The sequence below is a fragment of the Chlorocebus sabaeus genome, chromosome X (assembly GCF_047675955.1).
Source record: "Chlorocebus sabaeus isolate Y175 chromosome X, mChlSab1.0.hap1, whole genome shotgun sequence".
Lineage (NCBI taxonomy): Eukaryota > Metazoa > Chordata > Mammalia > Primates > Cercopithecidae > Chlorocebus > Chlorocebus sabaeus.
The window spans coordinates 81,394,551-81,408,089 of record NC_132933.1 but is presented as its reverse complement, the minus strand read 5'-3'; the positions used below and the strand labels follow the sequence as shown (position 1 = coordinate 81,408,089).

The following is a 13,539-nucleotide window of genomic DNA, read 5'->3' as shown; positions in this document are numbered from 1 at the left end:
CTACTAAAAATACAAAAATTAGCCAGGCGTGGTAGCACATGCACGTAATCCCAGCTTCTTGGGAGGCTAAGGTAGGAGACTCGCTTGAGCATGGGAGGCAAAGGCTGCAGTGAGCCGAGATCACACCACTGCCCTCCAGGCTGGGTGACAGAACAAGAATCTGTTTCTAAATAAATAAATAAATAAACTTTTGTTCATCATAAGACATCATTTTAAAAGGTGATGGGCTGGCAGAAGATGTTTCCAATTCATACAACTGATAAAGAATAACTCTCCTGGGCCAGGCACGGTGGCTGAGGCTGGCAGATCACCTGAGGTCAGGAGTTTGAGACTAGCCCGGCCAACATGGTGAAACCCCGTCTCTACTAAAAATAGAAAAAAATTAGCTGGTTGTGGTGGTGGGTGCCTGTAATCCCAGCGACTTGGGAGGCTAAGGAAGGAGAATCGCTTGAACCCGGGAGGCGAGGTTGCAGTGAGCCGAGATCACGCCATTGCGCTCCAGCCTGGGCAACAAGAGTAAAACCCCTTCTCAAAAAAAAAAAGAAAAAAGAAAAGAAAAGAAAAGAAAAGAAAAGAAAAGAAAAGAATAACTATCCTGACCCAACTGCGGTGGCTCATGCCTGTAATCTCAATGCTTTGGTGACCGAGGTAGGAGGATCACTTGAGCCCAGGAGTTCGAGGCTGCAGTGAGCTGTGATCACACCACTGCACTCCTCCAGCCTAGGTGATAGAGCGAGACTTTGTATCAAAAAAAAAAAAAAAAAAAGAGAATCCTGGCCAGGCACGATGGCTCACACCTGTGATCCCAGCATCCCAGAACTTTGACAGGCAGAGGTGGGAGGATTGCTTGAGCCCACAAGTTTGAGACCAGACTCGGTAACATAGGGAGGTCTATCTCTAGCAAAAATTCTTTTTAAATTCTGAAAAAAAAAAGTAAGACTATATATCAGTAAGAAAAAGACAAGCCATCCAATGAAAACTGACCAAAAAACATAAAGCAGCATTTCACAGAAGAGGACACAGGAATGGCCAATAAAACTTCTGATTCATCCATAATCAGAAAAATGCAAAATGATCATGATGAGATTCATTTTGTACCTATCAGATTGAAAAATATTAAAAATATTAAATATTAAAAAGCCTTACAATACTAGTGTTGTCAAGGATGTTAAGCAATGGAAATCCTACTAGCAGAAGTGTAAATTGATATAATCACTTTGGATACATTTTGATATTTAGTAAATCTGAATATGGTTATAACCTCTGACTTAATCAGCAATTTTTTTTTTTTTTTTTTTCTGAGAAGAAGTCTTGCTCTTGTCCCCCAGGCTGGAATGCAGTGGCGCGATCTCAGCTCACTGCAACCTCCACCTCCCGGGTTCAAGTGATTCTCCTGCCTCAGCCTCCAGAGTAGCTGGGATTACAGGCACCTGCCACCACATCCGGCTACTTTTTGTATTTTTAGTAGAGATGGGGTTTCACCATGTTGGCCAGGCTGGTCTTGAACTCCTGACCTCAGGTCATCCACCCACCTCGGCCTCCCAAAGTGCTGGGATTACAGGTGTGAGCCACCACGCCTGGCCAAAATTAACTTATTATTCATCCTTTAAGGGTTTTATTTGGCTACTGAGGTAGACAGGTAACCCCCAGTGATCCCTGCCTCCTGGTATTCATGCCTTTATATAAGTCCCTCCCTCCTCTTGTGTGTGGGCTGGGCCCGATGATCTAACAAATGGAATACAGCAAAGGTGATGGAGCTATTACTTGCAAGACTACGTTACAAAAGACCATTACTTCCATCTTGCTGGTATGCTTTTGCTTTCTTTCGCTTGCTTCAGGGTGATGAACTTCAATACCCTGATGCTGTGTTGTTGTGAGCTCCCCTGTGGAGAGGCCAACATGTCAAGGAACTGAGGCCCTCGGTCCAACAGTCCACAAGGTACTTTATACCCTGCTAACAACCACAAGGTGAATGTGGAAGTAGATCTTGCTCCGGTTGAACCTTGACATGAATTCAGTCCTGGCCAACACTTTGATTGCAACCTTGTGAGAGACCCTGGACTGTAAGACTTATCTAAGCAGTGCCTGGATTCCTGATCCATGGAAATAGCGAGGTCAATGCATGGTTTTGGTTTAACTTTTGATTTTGAAATAACTGTAAATTCACAGACAGTTGTAAATAAGTGGTATGGAGATCCCAATACTTTTCACTGAGCTTCCCCAAACGGTAACATCTTGCATAGCTATCGTACATTATCAGTCCCTGTTTTCAATTCATTTGAATATATACCTAGGCGTGGAATTACAGGGTCATATTGTCATTCTATGTTTGACTTTTTGAGGAACTGCCAAGCTGTTTTCCACAGTGACTGCATTTTATTTTCCACTCCCACCAGCAATGTATAAGGGCTCTGATTTCCTCACAATCCCACCGACAGTTGCTGCTTTCTATGTGAGCACGTGCAGGTGTATGTTTTATAATAGCCTTCCTAATGGGTGTGAAGTGGCACCTCATTGTGGTTTAGATTTGCATTTTTCTCATGACTAGTGATGTTGAGCGTCTATTCATGTGCTTATTGGTCATTTGTATATTCTCCTTGGAGAAATGTCTATTCAAACCCTTTGTTCATTTTTAGATTGGGTTGTTTGCTGTTGTTGTCGAGTTGTAGGAATTATTTATATATCCCGGATATTAATGCCTTATCAGATATATGATTTGCAAATATTTCTTCAATCCTATAGGTTGCCTTTTTACTCTGTTGATATTGTTGTTTAATGCACACAATTTTTAATTTTGATGAGGTTCAATTGACTTAGTTTTCTTTTGTTACCTGTACTTTTGAGTCATATCCAAGAACTCATTGCCAAATCCAAGGTCATCAATATTTCCCCCTACGTTTTTTTCATTTATTTATTTATTTTTGAGACAGAATCTTGCTCTATTACCCAGGCTGGAGTACAGTGGTGCAATCTCCGCTCACAGCACCCTCCACCTCCTAGGTTCAAGCGATTCTCGTGCCTCAGCCTCTCGAGTAGCTGGGTGGCGCGATCATGGCTCACTGCAGCTTTGACTTTTCGGGCTCAGGTGATTCTCCCACCTCAGCCTCCTGAGTGGCTGAAACTACAGGCACCCTGCTAATTTTTTGATTTTCTGTAGAGGTGAGGTTTCACTATGTTGCCTAGGCTGGCCTGGAACTCCTGAGCTCAAACGATCCCTCTTGCCTCGGCCTCCCAAAGTGCTGGGATTATAGGCATGAGCCATTGTGCTCTGCCTAAATTTTTTTTTTTTAATTTGTTTTAGAGACAAGGTCTTGCTCTGTCACCCAGGCTGGGGTGCAGTGGCCTGGTCATAGCTCACTGCAGCACCAACTCCTGGGCTCGAGCAATCCTCCCACCCCAGTCCCAGTAGCTGGGACTACAGGTGCACACCACCATGCCTGGCTATCTTTTTTGTTTGTTTGTTTCTGTAGAGACAGGGGTCTCACTATGTTTCCCAGGCTGGTCTCTCAAGAGACCCTCCTGCCTTGGCCTTCCAAAGTGCTGGGATTACAGGCGTGAGCCACCAAGCTTGGCTGGAAATTTTTGATTACTGGTTCAGTCTCTTTACTTGTTATAAGTCTCGTCAGATTTTCTATTTTTCTTGACTCGGTTTTGGTAGTTTGTGTGTTTCTAGGAATTTGCTCATTTCATCTAGATTATTCAATAATTATAGTCTCTTATAATCCTTCTTATTTCAGTAACGTTGGTAGTAATGTTTCCTCTTTCGTTTCGGATTTTAGTAATTTGAGCCTTCTCTCTTTTTTTCTTAGTCAATCTAGTTAAAGGTCTGTCAATTTTGTTGATCTTCGAATCTCTGTATTATTAGTCTACTTCCTATTTTGTTTATCTCCTCTCTACTCTTCATTATTTTCTTCTTGGGTTTAGTTTGCTCTTCTTGGTATAATTTTCTTCATAATTACTGTACTTCGAGTATGCTGTGATTCTTGGATCTGTGTTTATGGTATTCATCAAATTTGGAAAAATTTCGGCCTTTTTTTTTTTTAATCCACCCCTCTTCCTTCAGGGACTCCCATCACATGTTCAGAAGGCTGCTTCGGATTGCCCCCCAACTCATTGATGACCTGTTCTTTCTTTCAGTCTTTTTTCTTTGTGCTTCATTCCAGTAGTTTCTATTATTATGTCTTCAAGTTCACGAATCTTTTTTCCTGTAGTACCTAATTTGCTGTTAGTCCCATCTAATGTATGTTTTTTTTTTTTAGACGGAGTTTCACTCTTGTCACCCAGGCTGGAGTGCAGTGGTGCGACCTTGGCTCACTGCAAGCTCTGCCTCCCAGGTTCAAACGATTCTCCTGCCTCAGCCTCCCGAGTACCTGGGATTACAGGCGCCCACCACTATGCCCAGCTAATTTTTGTATTTTTAGTAGAGACCAGTTTCACCTTCTTGGCCAGGCTAGTCTCAAACTCCTTACCGCAGGTGATACAATTGCCTTGGCCTCCCAGAGTGCTGGGATTACAGGCATGAGCCACCACACCTGGCCTCATCTAACACTTTTTTTTTTTTTTAAATTTAGATATTGCCTTTTTTATCTCTAGAAGTTTATCTTTTTTAAATATCTCCTGTATCTCTACTTAACATGCTCAATTTTTCCTCCACCATCTGGAATATGGTTATAATAACCATTTATCATCCTTGTCTATTAACTTTATCACCTATGTCATCTCTGGTCAGTTCCTATTGATTTTTCTCCCCATGGTGGATTACATTTTCCTGCTGCTTTGCTTGCCTGTTAATTTTCTATTGGAGGCCAGACATTAAAAATTTTACCTTGTTGGGTGCTGGGTATTTCTGTACTACTGTAAATATGCTTAAGCTTTGTTCTGGGAAGTTAAGTTATTTGGAAACAGTTTAACCTTTTTAAATGCTTGCTTTTAAGCTCTTGTTTGCTTAGTTGATTTTTAAGCCAGGATCAAAAAGTAGCCTTTTAATCTAGGACTAGATTTGCTCCTCTACTGGGGAAGTATTCTACCCAGTGTCTTATGAAGTTTTTCCACCCACAATCAGACCGTTGGGAACACAAACTATTCTGGTCCCTGTGTGATCTTTGAGTATTTGCCGCTCTAATCCCTTCAGGTGGTTCTTCTCTTAGCTTTAGGTGGTTTCTTTCTTTCTTTCTTTCTTTTTTCAGACGGAGTCTCACTCTGTCGCTCAGGCTGGAGTGCAGTGGCGTGATCTCAGCTCACTGCAACCTCCACCTCCTGGGTTCAAGCGATTCTCCTGCCTTGGCCTCCCGAGTAGCTGGGACTCTAGGTGTGCATCACCATGCCCGGATAATTTTTGTATTTTTAGTAGAGACAGGGTTTCACCATATTGGCCAGGCTGGTCTCGAACTCCTGACCTCATGATCCACCCACCTCAGCCTCCCAAAGTGCTGGTAGGTAGTTTCTTTATGGGCATGCACTGACCAATCCCCAGCTGAAGACTTGAGAGACATCCTCTGCAGATCTCCAGAGCTTTCTCTTGGTGCAGCTATCTTTTCTCCAGTTTTCTGTCCTGTGAACTTTAGCTACCTTGGCCTCCTAGTCTTCCAAGTCTGTCTTCTTAGCTCAAAAAGACTGCTAGGCTCTGCCTGTGTTCCTCCTCTCTGCACTGTGGCCTAGAAACTCTCTCCAGGCAGTATGCTAGGGCAGTTATACAACTCATCTTGTGCTGGGCACGGTGGCTCACACCTGTAATCCCAGCACTTTGGGAGGTTGAGGCAGGTGGATCACCCGAGGTCAGGAGTTCGAGACCAGCCTGGCCAACATGGTGAAACCCTGTCTCTACTAAAAATACAAAAATTAGCCAGGCATGGTGGTACACGCCTGTGATCCCAGCTACTCAGGAGGCTGAGGCAGGAGAATCGCTTGAACCCGGGAGGCGGAGGTCACAGTGAGCTGATAATCGCAACACTACACTGCAGCCTGAGCAACAGAGCGAAACTCTGTCTGAAACAAACAAACAAACAAACAAAACAAACAAAAAAAAACTCATCTTGTTTGTTTCTCCCCTTTCTCTTGTCACTATCATATGCTGCCTGATGTCCAGTGTCTGGAAACCATTGTTTTATATAGTCTGTCCCTTTTGTTGCTATTGTTTTAGGCAGTAGGGTGAATTACTCAATCTTGGCCAAATGTAGAAGTCCCGCTGCCTCTTTGTGATACTGGGGTTTAAGATGTTACAGGTCGGGTTTTTCTGGTCAGTGAGAGTCTGGCCCTGAGAGACGGGGCTGAAATGGAACAGAAGAGCTCCTGGAGTGAAGGCAGAATAAGAAAGGTAAGGCTAGGCTGGGCGCCGTGGCTCCTGCCTATAATCCCAGCACTTTGGGAGGCTGAGGCGGGTGGATCACCTGAGACTGGGAGTTGGAGACCAGCCTGACCAACATGGAGAAACCCTGTCTCTACTAAAAATACAAAATTAGCCAGGCATGGTGTACATGCCTGTAACCCCAGCTACTTGGGAGGTTGAGACAGGAGAGTCGCTTGAACCAAGGAGGAGGAGGTTGCGGTGAGCCAAGATCACGCCATTGCACTCCAGACTGGGCAACAAGAGTGAAACTCCGTCGCAAAAAAAAAAAAAAAAAAAAAAAAAGTAAGCCTAAATTGTTAAGTGAGTCATTCATGTGGATGCTCAACAGGCAATCTAAGTGGAACCAGAACTGGTATTACAGACAGAGGGATGAGGATGGCAAAGGGCCTGGAGCAATACATTAGCAGTAGCTTCAGAGAATTACAAAGTATTTCTTACAGCTGGAATATAAAGTACATAAGAAACTGCTATGGTTTGAATGCGTCCCTTCTAAAATTCAGTTGTTGCCTTCGTGATAATATCAAGAGATGGGTCTTTTAAGAGGTGATTAGGCCATGAGGGCCTCTCCCTCATGAACAGGATTAAGGCCCTCAGAAAGGAGAAAAGAGGCTTTTTAAAAACTCTTTTCCCCTCCTCCTCCACCCCCTCCCCTTTCCCCTCCTACTTGTTCCAAAAAAAAAAAAAAAAAAAAAAAATTGCCCATAAAAGTTTCTGGATGGGAAAAAAAAAAAGAGGCTTCACAGAGCATTCAGTTTGCTTGCCCTGCCACCTCTGTCTTGTGAGGACACAGAATTATTTTCCTTCAGAGGAGGCAGCCCTCACCAACAACCCAACATGCTGGCTCCTTGATCTGGGACTACAGCCGCCCGCCACCTCGCCCGGCGAATTTTTTTTTTTTTTTTTTTTTTTTTTTTTTTTTTTAAGCAAAGACGGGGTTTCACCGTGTTAGCCAGCATGATCTCGATCGCCTAACCTCGTGATCCGCCCGCCTCGGCCTCCCAAAGTGCTGGAATTACTCCTGTCTCAGCCTCCTGAGTAGCTGGGACTACAGCCGCCCGCCACCTCGCCCGGCGAATTTTTTTTTTTTTTTTTTTTTAGCAAAGACGGGGTTTCACCGTGTTAGCCAGCATGATCTCGATCGCCTAACCTCGTGATCCGCCCGCCTCGGCCTCCCAAAGTGCTGGAATTACAGGCGTGAGCCACTGCGCCCGGCTTCTAACATTCCTTAAAAATATACATTTTAGACCGGGCGCGGTGGCTCAAGCCTGTAATCCCAGCACTTTGGGAGGCCGAGACGGGCGGATCACGAGGTCAGGAGATCAAGACCGTCCTGGCTAACACGGTGAAACCCCGTCTCTACTAAAAATACAAAAAACTAGCCGGGCGAGGTGGCGGGCGCCTGTAGTCCCAGCTACTCCGGAGGCTGAGGCAGGAGAATGGCGTAAACCCGGGAGGCGGAGCTTGCAGTGAGCTGAGACCCGGCCACTGCAGTCCAGCCCGGGATACAGAGCAAGACTCCGTCTCAAAAAAAAAAAAAAAAAAAAAAAAAAAAAATATATATATATATATATATATACACATACATTTTACACTCCCTGCACCTCAGCAAAGGTGGCAATGTAATCAACACACTGGCTTATTTTGTTCTCCTCACTATTAGACGCATGTCCCCAAACTACCTGTTATAAGCCCTGTTTTTTTGGACTTTTCAAGGGCTTTGTCCATCGTTCTTCCCCCGGCATCTGGGACAGTACCACTTGGGTTTTGGTTTATAGTTGAGACTCACATACGAGAAACGGAACCACTCGATGGGGCATTCGTTGTCGCAGCGGATCATCTCTCATTAGAAGCGCTCGCTGGAGTCGATGGGAAGGTCTGCGGGGGACGCCTGCCGCTACGCCTTGGCCATGGAGCTCTGCTTCTTCTTGGAGGTCTGGGCTTTCTTCTCCTTGGGCGTGCCCGAGGTGACGTCGTCGTGGTCGCTGTTGCTGGACGCGTTCTCGCGGTTCTCGTTGTTGCGCTGCCGCCGAGAACGCTTTGCTGTTGGGCTTTTCCGCCTGCGCGGCCGCCTCGCCCCTGGGCCTGTCCGGGCGGACCTTGCCGCTGTCGCCCGCCGCGTCGCCCTGCTACTGCTGCACCTGGAACGGCTCCACGTGGCTGTCCACCTGCCGCGTGCGGCTCTCCACCAGCTCCGCCCTCTGGCTCACGATCTGGATCTTCTGGTCGCCCGGCTCCTAGCTGCGGATCAGGGCCCGCTGGGCGTAGGATGGCACCTGCGGCTTCTGCGCGCAGTTCGTGTCGCCGCGGACCTTCTTGTAGCACTCGTCCAGGTCCTTCAGGGTCTCCTCCAGCAAAGTCTCCGCGCCTGGAGCCCCGCTAACTCACGCCTCCCCCGCTACGCGCGGCCGCATCCTGCGGTCTGCAGAGGTGCGGCATGTGACCGTCTGCGAGCCGGTGTCGCGGTACGCCGGGGCTAGACGGGCGGTCCGAGCTGCAGCCCTGGCCCCCATCCCCCAGCCCTGGCCCCGGCCCGACCTCCGGCATTGCTCCGCGGCTGGAAGCGCAATGCCGTTATTACTGTGCTCCGTTGCAACCATTTTTACTTTCTTTGAACTTTTTTTTTTTTTTTTTAAATACGGAGTCTTACTCTGCAGCCTTGGCTGGAGTGCAGTGGCGCGATCTCGGTTCACCACAACCTCTGCCTCCTGGGTTCAAGCGATTCTCCTGCCTCAGCCTCCTGAGTAGCTGGGACTACAGGCGCGCCATGCCTGGCTAATTTTTTGTATTTTTAGTAGAGACGGGATTTCACTATGTTGGCCAGGCTGGTCTCGAACTCCTGACCTCGTGATCTGCCTGCCTCGGCCTTCCAAAGTGCTAGGATTACAGGAGTGAGCCAACTCTTACTTTGTTTTCTGCTTAAAACTCACATGATCTAATTGGCATGTCTCCAAGCAAACACGCTCTAGCCCTTAAGAAATGTGCTCTCCGTGCTAAAACCTTGTTACAATGTCTTAAGTCACGGTCCAAAAAGCCAGATTGTTTTCTCAGACACTGTCAAATAGCTCTGCATTCACCGCTGCTATCTTTCCTACTCTTCCAGAATCTCTGCTTTCAGTTGGAAGAAGTGGAAATGCCCCCTTATGTTCGCAAGGTTTTCAGCTTTTGCCCAGGCATTGTTCTGTAGAAGCTCTTTGTGGGTTACTTGTGGAAGTGCTATTCAACCCTGTGTAAGGCACTAGGAGCAGATAGAGGTCAGAAAGTTTGGTCAATTCTGTGACATACTCCAGATTCACAGTTTAGAAAAACAGCACCTCCACCGGGTGCAGTGGCTCATGCCTGTAATCCCAACACTTTAGGAGGCAGAGGTGGGAGGATCTCTGGAAACAAGGAGCTGGAGATCAGCTTGGGCAACACAGGGAGACCCCCACCTCCACCCCTATATCTACAAAAAATTTTAAATATTAGTTAGGCTTGGTGGTTCTCCCCTGTAGTCCCAGCTATTTGAGAGCCCAGGAATTTGAGGCCTCAGTGAGCTACAATTGTGCCACTGCACTCCAGCCTGGATGACAAAGCAAGACCCTGTCTCAAAACAAACAAATTTTAGCATTATATGCCCACCGTTTTGCACCTTGCTTCTTCCACTTGAGGCAAGCTTGTCCAATCCGCAGACCGTGGGCCTCAGGTGGCGCAGAACTGCTTTGAATGCATCTCAACACAAATTTGTAAACTTTCTTAAAATATTATGAGATTTTTGGGCTGCGTGCAGTGGCTCATGCCTGTAATCCCAGCACTTTGGGAGGCCGAGGCAGGCAGATCACCTGAGATCAGGAGATCAAGACCAGCCTGGCAAACATGGAGAAACCCCATCTCTACTAAAATACAAAAAATTAGCTGGGCGTGGTGGCACGCACCTGTAGTCCTAGCTACTAGGGAGGCTGAGGCAGAAGAATCGCTTGAACCTGGGAGGCAGAGGTTGCAGTGAGCCGAAATTGTGCCACTGCACTCCAGCCTGGGCAACAGAATGAGACTCCATCTCTAAATAAATAAATAGATTTTTTGGCAATTAAAAAAAATATAGCTAGCTTATCAGTTACTGTTAGTGTTAGTGTATTTTATGTGTGGCCCAAGACAATTCTTCTTCCAATGTGGCCCAGGGAAGCCAAAAGATTGGACACCCCCGAAAGGGTATATCCTGGAAGTATATCTTTCCAAGTGAGTCTATATAGAGCTGCTCATGGTTTTTGTGACTGCATAGTATTGTGTCCACAGTTGATTCCTTCCGGTGGGTTCTTGGTCCCACTGACTTCAAGAATGAAGCTGTGGACCTTCATAGTGAGTGTTACAGCTCTTAAAGGTGGCACGGACCCAAACAGTGAGCAGCAGCAAGATTTATTGTGAAGTGTGAAAGAACAAAGCTTCCACTGCATGGAAGGGGACCCAAGTGGGTTACTGCTGCTGGTTGGGGTGGCCAGCTTTTATCCCCCTATCTGTCCCTGCCAACGTCCTGCTGATTGGTCCATTTTACAGAGTGCTGATTGGCCCATTTTACTGAGTGCTGATTGGTCCATTTTACAGAGTGCTGATTGGTGCATTTACAATCCTTTAGCTAGACATGGAGCACTGATTGGTGCGTTTACAATCCTCTAGCTAGACAGAAAAGTTCTCCAAGTCCCCACTCGACCCAGGAAGTCTGGCTTCACCTCTCAATCCCCACTCCAAACAGGACACCCCAACTGCTGTTGGGAATTGGGCAATGACCACTCTAACTGCTTCCTGCTGGATAGGGGTGAAGAAGCAGCCCTGCAGTTGTAGTATCCTCCAAAAGGGAACTCTTTAGGCCAGTCAAAGGGCCAGTAGGTTGGTCCAGGGGTCCTCAGTAGAAATTGTTAGTTGAGCTCATTTGGAATTCCATTTGTAAGACCATCTGTAGCTTGATGGCCTCGATCCCAGAGGAAACAAATTTGACAAGGAGGTTAAAAATACAGGGCCCGAAGGAGAGTAATAGCAAGATGGCTGTCACGGGACCTAGAAAGGGGAGAAGCCATCTTGCCCAACTCCAGAGGTTGGTATAAGAGTTTGAGAGGCGTTGTTTGATTTCAGAAGCCTTTTCCTGTAAATGCCAGGCAGCATCTCGTACTAGCACCTCATACTATCCCTGACTGGTTGGTGTAAAAACAATACTCTTCCGCTAAGAAGGTGCAGAGTCCTCCTTTCTCAGCAGTGAGGAGGTCTAGGCCTCGGTGGTTTTGGAGAGTTGCTGCTGCCAAAGAGTCTATTTGGGATTGTAGAGTAAGGATAGATTCTGTTATTTCTTTTTTTTTTTTTCTTTTTTTTTTTTTTTAGACAGAGTCTTGCTTTGTCACCTAGGCTGGAGTGCAGTGGCCGGATCTCAGCTCACTGCAAGCTCCGCCTCCCGGGTTCACGCCATTCTCCTGCCTCAGCCTCCTGAGTAGCTGGGACTACAGACGCCCGCCACCTCGCCTGGCTAGGTTTTTGTATTTTTTAGTAGAGACGGGGTTTCACCGTGTTAGCCAGGATGGTCTCGATCTCCTGACCTCGTGATCCGCCCGTCTCGGCCTCCCAAAGTGCTGGGATTACAGGCTTGAGCCACCGCGCCCGGCCAGATTCTGTTATTTCTTGTAAACTGTCTGAGAAATCCTTTGAGAGTGTGTGGTAGTAGGATAATGAAATAGATAAACCTGCTATTCTGGTTCCTGTAGCAGTGGCCATTTCTAACCCTATAAGTAGGGGTATTAGTTGTATGGCCCAGTGCTGACGGACTTGAGCTTTGAGGGGCACTGATAGGGTCTGAGTTCCATAAGATTAGAAGTTAGGATAATACATGTTACACTGTTAACTTTTAGCAAACTTCACTTTTGTTGGAAACCTTGTAAGTTTGCGATTTTAATTTTTCTTTGCTATTAATAAAATCTCATTCAGTTCACATTCAACTTAGAATTGGTATAGAAGGCTCCTTCCTGATTCTGTAAGTACTTTAAGGTTCGGCTGAGTGCAAACAGCTCACATGTTTGAGCAGACCAATTATTAGGTAATTTTCCTAATTCTGCTTCTACAAGAGTTTCCTTATCACTTACTGAATAGCCATTGTGTCTTTTTCCCTTAATCCCCCAGGAGGAACCATCTATTGTCCTGTCCTGAAGGGAATTCCTCCTATATCTGGTTGGATCTTTGTGTAGTAATTAATTAAGAGTCCCTGTTAGGAAACCTGCTGGGTTAAGGATTTTTGACAGGAAGCCTACGGGTCGTCAGTGGCCTCAGTGCTTTCGGGCTACACTCTTGTTTACACTGACCACTGACAACAAGGTGGTATTGGAGTGTCATAGGGTCATGGAGAAGACCTTCAATTATCATTTATAGGTTTTAAATTTACCCTGGCTTTTAAAGGAATAGGGCACACTGTTTTTTCATCACTACTTCTCTCTCTTTCTCTTTGACTTTCTGTTTGTCTCTTTGACTCCTTCTTTGTCTCTGTCTCTTCCCCTCTTGCTCTTTGACTGCCTCTTTGTCTGTCTCTTCCTCTGCCTGTCTCTCTCTTTGACTCCTCCTTTGTCTGTCTCTTCCTCTCTGTCTTTCCTTCTCTCTTTGACTTTCTGTCTCTCTCTCTTCCTCTCTCTCTGACTTGCTGTTTGTCTCTCTGTCTTCCTCTCTCTCTTTCTCGTTCTCTTTCTCTCTGACTTTCTGTCTCTTTCCTTCTCTCTTTCTCTTTGACTTTCTGTCTCTCTTTCTTTCTCTGTCTCTCTCTTTCTGTCTCTCCCTCCTGCCCCCTTTGACTTTCGCTTCGGCAGTGTAAGACTGCCACCTCCTTGGGTTTTTGCACTGCGTGCAATAACTCCATGATTTCATTGTGGTATTTAATGGGGGTTCCCCCACAGGTTAGGAATTCCCTTTCTTTCCATATTGCAGCATGGGCATGTAGGATTAGATAAGCATACTTGCTATCAGTATACACATTTATTCTTTTTCCCTTTCCCAGTTCTAAGTCTTGGGTAAGTGCCACTAGTTCTGCTAACTGGGTGCTGGTCCCTGGGGGAAGAGGCTTACTTTCAGGTACTGTTACATCACTAACTATGGCATAACCTGCCTTTCATATGGCATTCTCCACAAATGAACTTCCATTGGTATATAGGTTAAGGTCAGGATTAGCTAAGGGACTTCTAAGAGATCCTCTCAGT

The 13,539-nt window shown here is 46.1% G+C and overlaps 1 pseudogene; it reads right to left on the bottom strand.

The window, feature by feature from the left end:
- Positions 1-8,021: 8,021 nt before the first annotated feature.
- On the bottom strand, positions 8,022-8,943 carry LOC103232162 (inhibitor of growth protein 1-like; annotated as a pseudogene).
- Positions 8,944-13,539: the final 4,596 nt, after the last annotated feature.